Genomic DNA, 13,787 nt, shown 5'->3' with positions numbered 1-13,787 from the left:
CTACAGCTCAAATTCCCAGGCCAAAAACATTCTAATCCAGCCCCTCTGCCTTCTTGCAGCCTGGGCAACTTTTCCTGACATGGATCACGTCTCTTGCAAGACCCAGAAAGAGAGGGAGGAAATGCACACCCACTTTCTCCCACCCCTGCTTTCTGTGTTTGATATGACAGGAACCCTATGCATTCTGGGAGATTTTAATAAAGAAGACAGGCCTGTGAAATTTAATAAAAGAGTTCATCAGATTATACTGCGATGGCTCCGTGCCACCGCACCGGCAATAATATCCACGCAGCAGGGGGGCTTTAACCCCTTGAGGGGCGGCATGGCGGCGCTGTATTAAATCTTTCACCAGCGTTCAGCTCACGGTGCTTTAATATTTATGAATCTCATCAGCTTTGGGAACACAAGACCAGCAGTTTGTTTGTGTGCACGAGGGAAGGGTTCTTCTTGTTTTTCTTCTTCATCTTCTTCTTCCTCTTCACAAGTGTCAATTTTATCTCTGAGATGATGGGAAGACTCAGACCCCAGACACTCACTGGTGGTGTTTGCAAGAACTTGTCTCCTTTTTTGGCAGGGCTTCAGAAGTACTGTGTCTAAACTTTGCCTGAAGCAAGCCATAGTCTTGGAGGCCTTGACCCTTTCCCCACCCTAAATCTCAGATCCCTGGTTCCCGTCTGTGGTGAGCCAAAGGCAGTTTGTTGACTCCTGGTCTTCCAGGTCCTAGTCAGCCGCCATAAAAACCACCACATCACCTTGGCTTCCAGTTCCAATCCTGGTTCTATAGCCTGAGATCAGGTAGACAGGGTGAACTGGGGACCCCCTATTTCACAGGCATGAACTGTCAAAAGTCATGAGGGTGGTTAGGTGACGCAAGCAAAACTACGAGTGAGACAATGTCCAGAAAAGGGAGTGTAAGTCATTCACATCACTTAGGAATATCTCCATAAGGTTAGTACCTGGTGTGTTTTTTTACAGTACTAACTCCAGCAAAGGATAACACAGAAGTCAACCACTGTTTGGGACAGGACAAGAGCTTCAGTGCAGACTATGTAAGCTACTAGTAGTATTTCCTGGGAAAGTTTGGGTAAAAATTTTGTTGCTGCAAAAATCATACAACTGACCAGTCAGAAATCATTACTCTAAATTTGCTTCCTCCTCCCTGCCTCTTGCCCTACACATCCAGCCTCCTCAGGCTTCATCACACTCTTCCAGTATTGCCTCCTGCTGTATCCCTTGGTCCTGCTGCTATGGGGCAAGGCAAAGTGGACCAATGTGGTGCCCTCCCAGCACCCTCAGTCGTTGGCCATGCTGACTGGGGCTGATGGGAGTTGTTGTCCAACAACTTCTGGAGGGCATCACCTTGGAAGCCATTGCAGATGGTCAGACATGTCACATGACCTGGTCTTTTGCTTTTCTCTCAGTTGTGTTGCAGGCTGGTTTTCTGCTGGACATCTCTGGGGTCTTAGGTTGATGACTTGCTCAGGCTTCCCCTCCTAACCATGCTGACAGAGAGCTTCACCTTACCAAGACTGAGCACTCTTAGAAAGGAGAGGTCATTGTCCTACTCCATAGTTCAAATTTCACCCAATCATAACTGGGGGGAACTCTTGGTGTTGGACCACGTTAGGTGGTCTTGCAGCAAAAGCCTTTTTCAGCATCGGTGCATTGGATTTACTTCAGCTGGATGATTTCATCTGAACTACAGAATTGGCCCCACGGTCCAGATCCAGAATGATGGGTGGGTTTTTCCCTTCAGCGAGGTCTGAGGGGGTTGGCTGCTCACTGCTAGAAGTGGAGTCTATTACAAAGTCCAGTTTGGAAATCAGGCAAATCTTGTGGATCACAGGGACAGTGGTTGAGGTGAAAGTCTGAAAAAGCCATTTGCCAAGGGCCAGGGCATTACCTGGATGGGATGCTAACCCTATAAATGCTACTTAGAAGATCACTGGCAGAGCAGCAGGATAATAATAATAATAATGATGGTGATAATAGCAGCAGTAGTAAGACAAGGTCAAGGGGTGATCTGATGGAAACCCCTCTGAATTTCTGCCCAGGAAGAGCATGTGAAATGTGAGAACATGTAACCAAATCTAGAAATGGGAACTGGTTGCTCACACATAACCCTCAACTGAATTGCCTCACCTACCTACAATTCCATTTTGTTTGCTCTTCCATAAACCTCTGATGGAATAAGGCAGAGTGGACAATCTGAAGCCCCAACATTACAGGGCACAACTCCTTTAAATGTCACTTCGAAGTTGGAACTCAGTCCTTGGCAGTGGAGTTTAGTGAAATTATTCATAGGGGAACAGTTACGGCCAAAGGCGCCAGCTTACGAGGACAACGGGGGGGACGGGGATGTTGTGCATGTGATGTTGCAACGTCCTGACGTCACATGTGTGAGCATTGTGCTTCCCTCCCTAAGCCAGGCAGAAGCTTCCCAGGCTTTGGGAAGGACGCACCAGGCTTTAATACTTGTAATACGTACTCTCATTTACAGGGAACATTTAGGAGGCTAGCCTAATCCCCCTCGCCCACTGACCGCACGTCACTGGGTCTTTGGTTAGGCTGAGGGTTCATTTACACTTCCGATTGTCCAATGCCTAGAAAGCATGGGCCCAAGCACTTTTCCACTTGACCCACACTTTCCAAATGGTTTTTGCCTTGCTCCACTATTTTCCCAGGGAAAACCTGCTTTTTAGTGCTAAATCGGAGCAAACGTCAATCCAGAGAAACCCCAAATTGCTATTCCCTCCTGCTGAGTGCTCAATAGAGGTTCCCCCCCCCAGGGGAAAGCAGTGGAACAAGAGGAAGTGTGAATGAGCCCTGAGGTGGGCTTTAGATGTCATTGTAACAATGCCTGCTCTCCTCAGGAGCTCTCCCAGGTCCTGTAGTTTCTGAATGTAACCAGTTTCCTGTCACCATCTCTATTATTTGAGACCAGCCCCTTGCTTCCCTAGCCTGATGGTTGCTGAGGGTCAACTGGTGAAGGACTTCCTTGACTCCAGTGCTAAAGGGTGACAGATTATGCTCTACTGGGTGCCAGTACCTGACCTCCAAAAGGATCAATTTACAACAGTAAAAGGCAAAAGGTAGAAAAGGCTCTACTGGTAGATTTCTGGAGGATTTCTGACTCCAATTGTTTAAACAATAGCAACTCCCCCCCACCCCCCGGTTTGGCCTCTGTGAACTCAAGTTCTGGTACTGAAAACAAATTGCTGGGCTGGAATGCTATTTTTCTTAATTCTGTATGCACTCCTCTTTCTAAAGTTGCTATTTTGCACTTAGCTCCCACTGAGGACAGGGCATCATAATAATATAGTATAATAACTTATCTATGAGATATGGCATCAAATATTCCTTTATTTCATTTTCTTTTACAGAAGTAGATAGAACAATTAAAACTCCAAGAAGAAAAACGAATAAGAATAGCCAGGAACAATACAGTAAAAGAAAGAACACAGTAGTATAATTACTCAGTATTGTGTATGTCTTTGTCCATGGAGTATTCTTGGCATGGATACTGGCGAGGCTTGCTGGTTCCTGCTCCAGGTGGATCACATTTAGTCAAAACTCTCCACTATGACCTGTCTGTCTTGGGTGGCCCTGCACGGCATAGCTCATAGCTTCTCTGAGTTATTCAAGCCCCTTTGCCACGACAAGGCAGTGATCCATGGACATCCCCAGATGGGCAGCATCGAAATCAGATTGATTATATTCTCTGCAGCCAAAGTTGGAGAAGATCTATACAGTCAGCAAAAACAAGACCTGGAGCTGACTGTGGCTCAGATCATCAGCTTCTGAATACACAGTGGAAGTGAGGAACAGATTTAAGGATTTAGATTTGGTGGACAGAGTGCCTGAAGAACTATGGATGGAGGCTCATAATACAGGAGACAGCAACAAAAAACCATCCCAATGAAAAGGAAATGCAAGAAAGCAAAGTGGCTGTCCGACGAGGCCTTACAAATAGTGGGGGAGAGAAGGCAAGCAAAATGCGAGGGAGATAGTGAAAGATACAGGAAATTGAATGCAGATTTCCAAAAAATAGCAAGGAGAGACAAGAGGGCCTTCTTAAATGAGCAATGCAAAGAAATAGAGGAAAAACAACAGAATGGGAAAAACCAGAGATCTGTTCAAGAAAATTGGAGATATGAAAGGAACATTTCGTACAAAGATTACCATAATAAAGGACAAAAGTGGTAAGGACCTAACAGAAGCAGAAGACATCAAGAAGAGGTGGCAAGAATACACAGAGGAATTATACCAGAAAGATATGGATGTCTCGTATAGCCCAGGCAGTGTGGTTGCTGACCTTGAGCCAAACATCCTGGAGAGTGAAGTCAAATGGGCCTTAGAAAGCACTGCTAATAACAGGGCCAGTGGAAGTGATGATATTCCAGCTGAACTATTAAAATTTTTAAAAGATGATGCTGTTAAGGTGCTACACTCAATATGCCAGCAAGTTTGGAAAACTCAGCAGTGGCCAGAGGATTAGAGAAGATCAGTCTACATCCCAATCCCAAAGAAGGGCAGTGCCAAAGAATGCTCCAACTACAGCTCAACTGCACTCATTTCACACGCTAGCAAGGTTATGCTTAAAATTCTACGAGGCAGGCTTAAGCAGTATGTGGACCGAGAACTCCCAGAAGTGCAAGCTGGATTTCGAAGGGGCAGAGGAACCAGAGACCAAATTGCAAACATGTGCTGGATTATGGAGAAAGCTAGAGAGTTCCAGAAAGACATCTACTTCTGCTTCATTGACTACGCAAAAGCCTTTGACTGTGTCGACCACAGCAAACTATGGCAAGTTCTTAAAGAAATGGGAGTGCCTGATCACGTCATCTGTCTCTTGAGAAATCTCTATCCAGTTAGAACTGGATATGGAACAACTGATTGGTTCAAAACTGGGAAAGGAGTATGACAAGGCTGTATATTGTCTCCCTGCTTATTTAACTTATATGCAGAATTCATGGACTGGATGAATACCAAGTCAGAATTAAGATTGCTGGAAGAAATATCGTCTACCTCAGATATGCAGATGACACAACCTTGATGGCAGAAAGTGAGGAGGAATTAAAGAACGTCTTAATGAGGGTGAAAGAGAAGAGCACAAAATATGGTTTGAAGCTCAACATCAAAAAACAAAGATCATGGCCACTGGTCCCATCACCTCCTGGCAAATAGAAGGGGAAGAAATGGAGGCAGTGAGAGATTTTACTTTCTTGGGTTCCATGGTCACTGCAGATGGTGACAGCAGTTATGAAATTAAAGGACGCCTGCTTCTTGGGAGAAAAGCAATGACAAACCTAGACAGCATCTTAAAAAGCAGAGACATCACCTTGCCAACAAAGGTCCATATAGTTAAAGCTATGGTTTTCCCAGTAGTGATGTATGGATGTGAAAGCTGGACCATAAAGAAGGCTGATCGCCGAAGAATTGATGCTTTTGAATTCTGGTGCTGGAGGAGACGCTTGAGAGTCCCATGGACTGCAAGAAGATCAAACCTCTCCATTCTTAAGGAAATCAGCCCTGAGTGCTCACTGGAAGGATAGATTGTGAAGCTGAGGCTCCAATACTTTGGCCACCTCATGAGAAGAGAAGACTCCCTGGAAAAGACCCTGATGTTGGGAAAGATGGAGGGCACAAGGAGAAGGGGACGACAGAGGACGAGACGGTTGGACAGTGCTCTAGAAGCTACTAAAATGAGTTTCACTAAACTGCGGGAAGCAGTGGAAGGCAGTGGCAGTGGGAGGCAGTGGAGTGCCTGGCATGCTCTGGTCCATGGGGTCACAAAGAGTCGGACACGACTAAACGACTAAACAACAATTGTGTATGTATACATTATGTATCGGGTACACTTGGCATCCTAGTGGTCATGGTCCCAAACAAAGGGCTCATCCGCACTTACCTTTTGCCTCGCACTTTCTAGGCATAGGTTCAAGCAGGTTTTGTTGGCCCGCCACTTTCCCCAGCAGAATCTGAACAAAAGGCAGCTTGGGTTACCATGGATTGCCATTTGCTCCAATTCAGCAGTAAAGAACAAGTTTTTGCCGGGAAAGTGCCAGGGCAAACAGAAACATGTCTGAAGAAGAACAAGAAGAACAAGAAGAAGAAGAAGAAGAACAAGAAGAGGAGGAGGAGGAGGAGGAGTTTGGATTTGATATCCTGCTTTATCACTACCCGAAGGAGTCTCAAAGTGGTTAACAATCTCCTTTCCCTTCCTCCCCCACAACAAACACTCTGTGAGGTGAGTGGGACTGAGAGACTTCAGAGAAGTGTCACTAGCCCAAGGTCACCCAGCAGCTGCATGTGCAGGAGCGGGAAATTGAACCCGGTTCACCAGATTACGAGTCCACTGCTCTTAATCACTACACCACACTGGCTCCGGACATGGAACTTTAAAGCATAAATCTGTGCCTAGAAATGCAGCACAAAAGGAGGTCTAGATGATCTCTGAATGCCTCCAACAGTTGATTTGTGAGACAAGAGGTCAGCGTTTCTTGTCCATCCAACCAATACACACCAGATGAAGCCACCCGGTAACTTCCAATTGATTGATCAGTCAGCCTTCGTACGACCCTTCCACCGGCAAAGTTGATGCCCATCTGTTCTGAGAGGCCCAAAGACACCTTGGAGCCCTGCCTTTCACCTCCTGCTGAATCAGACCTGGAGCCACGGACGATTCAGACACAGCTTTTTAATCTCTGCTTCTCTGTGGCATTAAGGAAACAAGGCCAAGTTGGAGGAGGGAGGAAAGTCAGAGAGAAGGAGAGATTTCCCTCTTCAAACTTTGCTCATCACACTGCCATTGTTAGTAGGACTCAAATCAAAACTCCTAGTAATGAAAGGGGAGTATTGTTGTATTTCCAGGGTTCCTTCATCCCTTGCTGCTGGCTCTGGCCTGGCAATCTGGAAAGCAGCTTTAAACCTTCCACTTCAATATTTCAGGCAGCTAAGGATGGATTTTGGAGCTCAGCGCTGAGTAAACAGACCCGCTCTTAAGCCAGGGACCGCTTCATTTTGACTAAACCCTAACTAAACACAGCGGCTTCATGAAGCAGGGGACCCAGTCGCCTTTGAGGTGGCCTCAAGTCCTGCTTCATTAACACCTTTTAATCCCACTGGTACAGTTTTATATTCTCCAAATTAGCCTTCCCAGGCTCAGGTCAGGGCTCTCCATGCTGTTACCACAGGACTTCACAAGGCCTCTTACAGGCACTTGAGGAGAGTTTTCTCATTTAGGCTCCTTGGATCCAGTTTTGATTCAAAATGCAGGGAATGCGGCTCAGCTCTCCTGATTGGATCGTATCTGGGTCCAGGAACACCCAGAAGTTAGTGGGGGGGGGTGAGAGAATTCAATAGGAAAGGGAGGGTGTTTGCAAACATTTTTGGTTGTCACTATGCATACATTTATTTTATTTTTTATTTATTACATTTGTATACCGCCCCTCACCCAAAGATCACAGGGTGGTTCACAACATACATGAAGGGGGTTCAGTAATTGGACTGTGTGCCACAAACTCTAGTTTTCTGGCACAAAACATTGTCTCATTAAAAAAATATTAAAGGCAACCTTTTGCAAAATCAGTCTGGATCAAGTTTCATGTAGTGATTGACAGAGGCGGAGTCAGGGGAGGGGGGGGGAATGAAGGCAACAAGCACCCGCATCTCAGAAAGGGGGCTGCCCCTCAACTCCCATATTTCTTGATCCTTGTGGTTTCTTAAAGGAAAGGCCCTTTTATACTGGGCATTAAAATACGGCTGCAATGTTAAGGATGTTCACTTGAACATTATCAAAAAAAGGTTGTCCTTATTTCAGAGGAAGGGTTTTGAGAACAACAGTGTTAATGTGAAATGTACTGTTATTTCTCATTCAGAAATCTAACCTGTGGGAAAAAGCTCTTCTGTGTCCCCAAATGCAGACTGCCCCTTCTGTGCCCTTCCCCCACAGAATTCACCCCATCCAGAGGTCACGATGGACCACTGGCTTGCCTCTTTGCTTTCATTATCAAGGGAAATTGCATCACTGCACCCTTGGACTCTGGCCACCAACACAGCTGGGCGCATAAGCACGGGGCGCAAATGGTTCACGGAGCCTGTGCACAGTTCAGCCGGGGCCACCAGAGCCAAGCGGGGCTGCGTTGTGCCCCCGCCTGCCCATGCAGGGAGGAGCCTGGCCAGTAGAGCCAGTAGACGCAGCCCTTGGCAGGCAACTCCACCCCCACCCAAACACTGGCTAGGCAGCCATTCAGTGAGGGGGCCAGGAATGCGGCAGCAAGGCCAGGCTCAGGGACGCAGAGACCCCTGGTAGCAGGCAGGGTGGGATCCCCTGTGTGGGAATGCCTTGCTTGTGCCCCCTAAAAATGGTGCACCCGGGGCTGCCGCCCCTCTGCCCCCGCCATGCTATGCCCCTGCACCTTGCTGAGTTTTGCTTGCTAAGCAAAGCTAAAAAGTTGCTACTTCATGATCCCACCCAAGCTTCCCATTCATCAGCACGCCCTAAGCCTTTGATTGGAGCGGGCTTGGGTGTACTGGTGCACTGCAGCTGAGTGCTTAGAAGTGGAGCAAGCATTTGCTTCTTGCCCAGAGGAGTGAACAGACTAGCTATTGGCAGGGGCAAGACAGCAGAGTGAGGAAGGGCAGATCACAAGGGAAGAATAGTTGCAAATGCCTTTACCTAGGCCTAGTTTCTGTAGGGCTCAGGACGAAGGGGTTGAGGCATGAGGGTGGCTTGAGACCTTTTGCTGTCTGAAATGAAAGACAAGGTGCTCCTCTCCCCATTCAATGCAGAAAAGCTCACTGAACCGGGAGTCAAATCTCTCTTGAAAAACACTGGGGTGTGGCAGCACCTTCCTCCCCCCCAACTGAGGGCAGCTGGCTCCCTGAGAGGGTGGCAATCTAGTCTTTGGCCCTGTGGAATCTGCCTTTTTTAAAATTCTGCCCTAGCCATTTCCTCTGGACTTACTGTCCTTTGCTCACTTCCTTCTTAGAGAGCGTTCCAGTGACAATGGCATCAGCCCTTTCCATTTCAATGTTTTCGGTGGTGTGCCCTCCCTTTCTTTTCTGACGTGATTTGTTGCAGTATTTATTTATTTTTGTAATAGAACATAGTTGCAGCCTTTGAGGCACCTCATGGCTCTTGTGCCTTTAATTAGACATTTCCTGTTTGCAGGTTTGTTTCAGCCTGATGAGTGATGGAGTGTCCCTTGAAAAGTCCTTGTTTTGTTCCAGTATCAGTTTCTGTTTCTATGGGGAAAGAAAAATACAATTGTTGTCTTTAATTACTTTCTTCTATTCCCCCCCCCACACACAATTTTATAGAGAAATAGCATTATTTCACTATTACAAATGGAAAGGAGAAAATGATCTGAAATCAGTAGTTAAATCCTCCCCCACCCCCTTGTGGGAACCAAAACCAATATTGGGGGTAATCAGAGTGGCTATTCAAAGGACAAATGATAGGCTATTTAAATGCTCATCAAGAATCAAAAAAGCAAACTTGAACCCACAAGGAAGAAGCGTTTGAGTAACATTGCTGGAAACCTTTGCTGAGCAGGACTTACTTGTGAGTAAACATTATAAGACCGTGGGGAAGGGGGCTGCTGGATAATATGGCGCTCCATTAAGTGCTTGTGTGGAATCTCTGTTTTAATCCTGCTGCCAGCTAATTGCAGGGAAATAATATCTGAGCTGCGCTGAAGTGCCCCAGTGTGAAAGCAACCCCTTTGTGCTGCCCCAAATGGCAGCTGTCCCATCTTACAGGTATCGCACAGACTCCCCCAGTTACCGTGTCTGTCAATCCGGCACCAATAATAAACTAGTTTTCAATCCACCAGTGGCTAACAGAGCTGCCTTCTGTTCCCATGGCAACCTAAACAATATTACCCAGGCTTAAACGGATTCGGACGATATTAAAAAAGCAGCCTCTTTAGGAATTCCTAGTGCTGAGAATTTTAATTTTGCGTAATGCGAGCTGACACCGTGTTTATGAGGCCTCGCTGCCTGTTTTCTTCAATTAGTGCAGAGAGGCGTGGATTTGTTTTCGGGGCTTAAGGGGGAGGCATTATTGAGTTATGGAGTGAGGAGGGGAGCCGATGAAGGCAGGTCACCCTGGCGTAGCCATCAATCCCCTAAGATGTAAATTCAGGGGGGATTTCTGGTAAATGCTGTGATTTTTAGACCTTGGAAGATAACAGCCTCCTCCTAAGAAGTAAGGACTAGCAATAGGCTGGTCTGTGTCTGTGTGAGCTGCCACGGTGAGCTGAAGGAACGCTTCACAACAGAGAAGGCAGCTCTGCACATGAGGAGAAGACACAGATTGGTGGCAAAACACAACTTGCTTCTCCTGTGTACCTCCCACCATGTCCTGGCCGCTTCTAGCCATCCATGAGACCCCTAGGCATTATAAAAATTAAAATGGCAACACCTGCAAAACTGTTATGTACTGAGTTGAATAAGATCCAAACTGCAGCAGTCTGATTGGTCCTAGAACAATAGGATCCAAATTGCAGCAGTCGGATTGGTCCTAGAACAATAGGATTCAGAATGCAGCAGTCTGATTGGTCCTAGAACAATGCAGCAGTATGATTGGTTGGCAGGAACCACCCAATCATGCTCCAGATATAAGTGAATCCACAAACTGATTGGCTTACAGTAGAATTCCAGAATTAGCCAATCATGTGCAGCCCATTGTGTAAATAATGTATATAAAGCAGATACTTTGAGGGGACTTTCATTCATTCCTCCTCACCACTATGAGCTGAATAAAGAGCATGAAATCACTTTGCGACTCTGACTATATTTCAAAAACAAACTACGGCACAAAAATTAGAATTTGAATATCTGTGTGCGTGTTCAATAAATGCTTTTCTAGCCCTTTCTAGATGAGAGAATGTGTAACTTTTGCTCCACTCTGCATAAAAACAAGTTGTGAAACTGATCAAATGCCAAAAACTAAACTAGTGTCTAAACTTGAGGCCCCCTTTAATCTTGAGTCCCTGGGCCAAATGACGTTTCTGACACCACCACCACCCTGATCAGCCCAGCCTTCCACAGCCTCTCCCTTTGTACTTCCAGACTGTCCCTAGCAGGTGGCAGGTGGTGGGTGGCGTATTCAACCACATACTGGCAAATCCATGCTGTGTAATTAGAGTTGGCTGGGAGATGACTTCCACAACAAACCCACTTCCGCTAAAGAGGAGACTTTTTGCATGAGCACCCCCGCGCCACTTTGTGAGGCTGGGATTGGACTGATTTCAAGCAGGGGCAAGGGCTGGGCTGGTGCGACTGCAGCAGCCTCCCTGCCTCTAGTAGAAAAGGGCCAGTGGCATCACTGGCCTTGTGAAGTTTTCCTCCCAGCAGCTGGGCTTGGATACAGGAATCAAGCTGGAGGAGAAAGCATCTGGGCAAAGAGGCTACAGGCAGAGGTGGACTTTCTTCTCTCAAATTTCAGTGGTGTCCTGTAGGATGCTAAAATTCAGTGCCCCCCCACCTCTCTTGCTCCGTTCTACGCCCATGTTGTGCTGCCCCCCTGTAGTGTGGCACTCAGTGTGGCCAAACCAGTTGCACCACCCTGATACCGCCTCTGCCACAGGAAGGTGAGCCTGGGAGGGGATTCTCACCTGAGCATCCAGTTTGCTCTTCATCTTAAACCCACACCCTCTGCTTTCTCTGTGACTATGGCACATCCATGTTTAAACATGCAGATATTGTCAAATTTTAGGCCTGAGATGGAAAAGTCATACTCTCCAAGTTCCCTAATTTTGCCAGGACAGTCGTGAAATTCCTGAAGCTGTCACGGCTTCTGACTTAATCATGGGAGGTTCCAAATTCCCCCATGGAAGCAGCTCCTGGGGCGGCAGCAGCAGCAGCCTTGGAAAGGCGGCATGAGGGCTCCTTCGCAAAGTGAAGTTTGCCCTGTCAGAGCCCTCTCACCTCCTGCCCAAAGCTGTTATTCTTAGGGTGGCCATATTTCAAAAAGTAAAATTCCTGACACCTGCAAAGTTGTTGAGCTTTCCTCCCCATGTGTGTGTGTATCTTCTCTGGAGAGAAGAGGCAGAGTGGAGATGCTGGAACTCTTCACATGTTGGCTTGGTGTTTCTGGGTGGGGGACCCACATGGGCAGTGCACTCTGCTTAGGTGGAAGGAGCTTCTCTCTGTGTGTCTTGGGGGGTGGCTGTGCGGCCAGCTGGGCATTGGGGTTGGCGGCTCCTCTCCTTTGTTTAGATTAGCGGGTTGGTTTTGTGGCTCTTCTCTCCCACCCATCTGCTGTTGAGATGACCAAGTCTGGGGAAGAGGCAGCACCAGAAAGACGAGATGTGAGTGAAATTGTCAGCTCTCCCACCCACCCAGAGGAAAACCTCCCTCCTGTCTGGTCATGGTCGCACCAGGCTGCTGAGCCTCTCCTCTCAGGTTGGTACCACACGAGGGAGGTCTGTTTGGGTGCCTGGGTAGAAAAGGTGGCATATAAATGATATGGTGTGGGGACATATGGACACAGGCATCACTGCATACTGTTTTGTCACTTCAGCTTTTTTACATTTTTTTTTAATCTCTGTGCATTACACACACACACACCAGGTTTTGCCGCACTGCTTGGTTTTTGTTTTTTAAATAATAATATGTCTTAATCAAGTTTCCAGTTTTAAATCACATGTACAACGACAACACAACACACCAACTGCCTACCCTCCAACATTCCTCGGATGCCAATGGCCCTATTTTCATCTGAGGAATTTTGGAGGGTGTGGAATGTGGTGGAGTGGACTGCACCACTGCAGGCTGTAGGGGTTGGAGGTCACTTTTAAATGCTTCTCCGTGTAAACAATTCCCTGCAATGGAAAAGAAGAACAGCAGCGGATGCAAGTTCCAATCCTGGTTCTTTGCTGTGCCAATACTTGCAGGGTGTTTTTGATGCACGGGAGCATCCCAAAATGTGATACACGCCCACCCTTCCATCTTCTCTGGAGAGAAGAGGCAGAGTAGAGATGCTGGAACTCTTCACATGTTGGCTTGGTGCTTCTGGGTGGGGGACCCACATGGGCAGTGCACTCTGCTTAGGTGGAAGGAGCTTCTCTCTGTGTGCTCTCTGCTCTGTCTGCAGTCTGAAGTGGCACAGTCCATTTCCCGACCTCCTTCTGCAACAACCTGTCTATAGACCAGACCTTAGTTGGGCTCTGGAGTTGGTCCCTTTCTCCTTGCCTCATGGTAGGGCTGTCTTGACAGAAGCAGTATGCCACACATTCTTAACATCTGGGATTCCAGGCATGTCCTATGGCTGCCTGAGCTCCAGTGTGCCTCTGCTCACTTGCAAGCCATACTCTTCATATAATCTTCATAAAGACACTGCCACCCTCCATCCCTCACCCGCCAAAGGAAAAGTACCACCGCAAAGCCAGCTCTGACCATTTCACTCAGGAAAGAGAACAATCACATCCAGGCTTACCTTTTCTAAGTTGTCCATGTATCAAGGATCATGTAATAATTTAGAAGTTGTTGGAAGAATAGTTTTCATCTTGGAGTAATTGAACCTGGTAAATGCCAAGCCAGATGTTAGCTAGGTCAGAGGCTTATTTAGGGCAGCAGGCCTGGAAGAGCAGTTGTGCTTGCTACCTAACAAAGCACAGCACATTCAGGACTTCCGGGTTGGTGCCTCCGGCAATGGCGGAGTTCCTCCGATCGGGAGGAATTTGCTCCGTGGAAATCAGGGTCTGACCGCCACGGCGAAGGCGGAGACCCACTAAAATCACAGGCGGGAGAAGCTTGTGAACATGGGATTCGGCTGG

At 47.2% G+C, this 13,787-nt stretch overlaps 1 protein-coding gene across 3 annotated transcripts in view; it reads left to right on the top strand.

Moving 5' to 3' along the window:
- LOC309336197 (LIM homeobox transcription factor 1-alpha-like) overlaps positions 1-13,787 on the top strand; it is an 89,921-nt gene that overhangs the window by 53,655 nt on the left and 22,479 nt on the right. The window lies entirely within an intron of this gene.

This window comes from Podarcis erhardii (assembly GCF_964252035.2).
Source record: "Podarcis erhardii genome assembly, chromosome: 2".
Lineage (NCBI taxonomy): Eukaryota > Metazoa > Chordata > Lepidosauria > Squamata > Lacertidae > Podarcis > Podarcis erhardii.
Note: the sequence above shows the minus strand (reverse complement) of the source record. Positions and strands in the feature narration are given on the sequence as shown.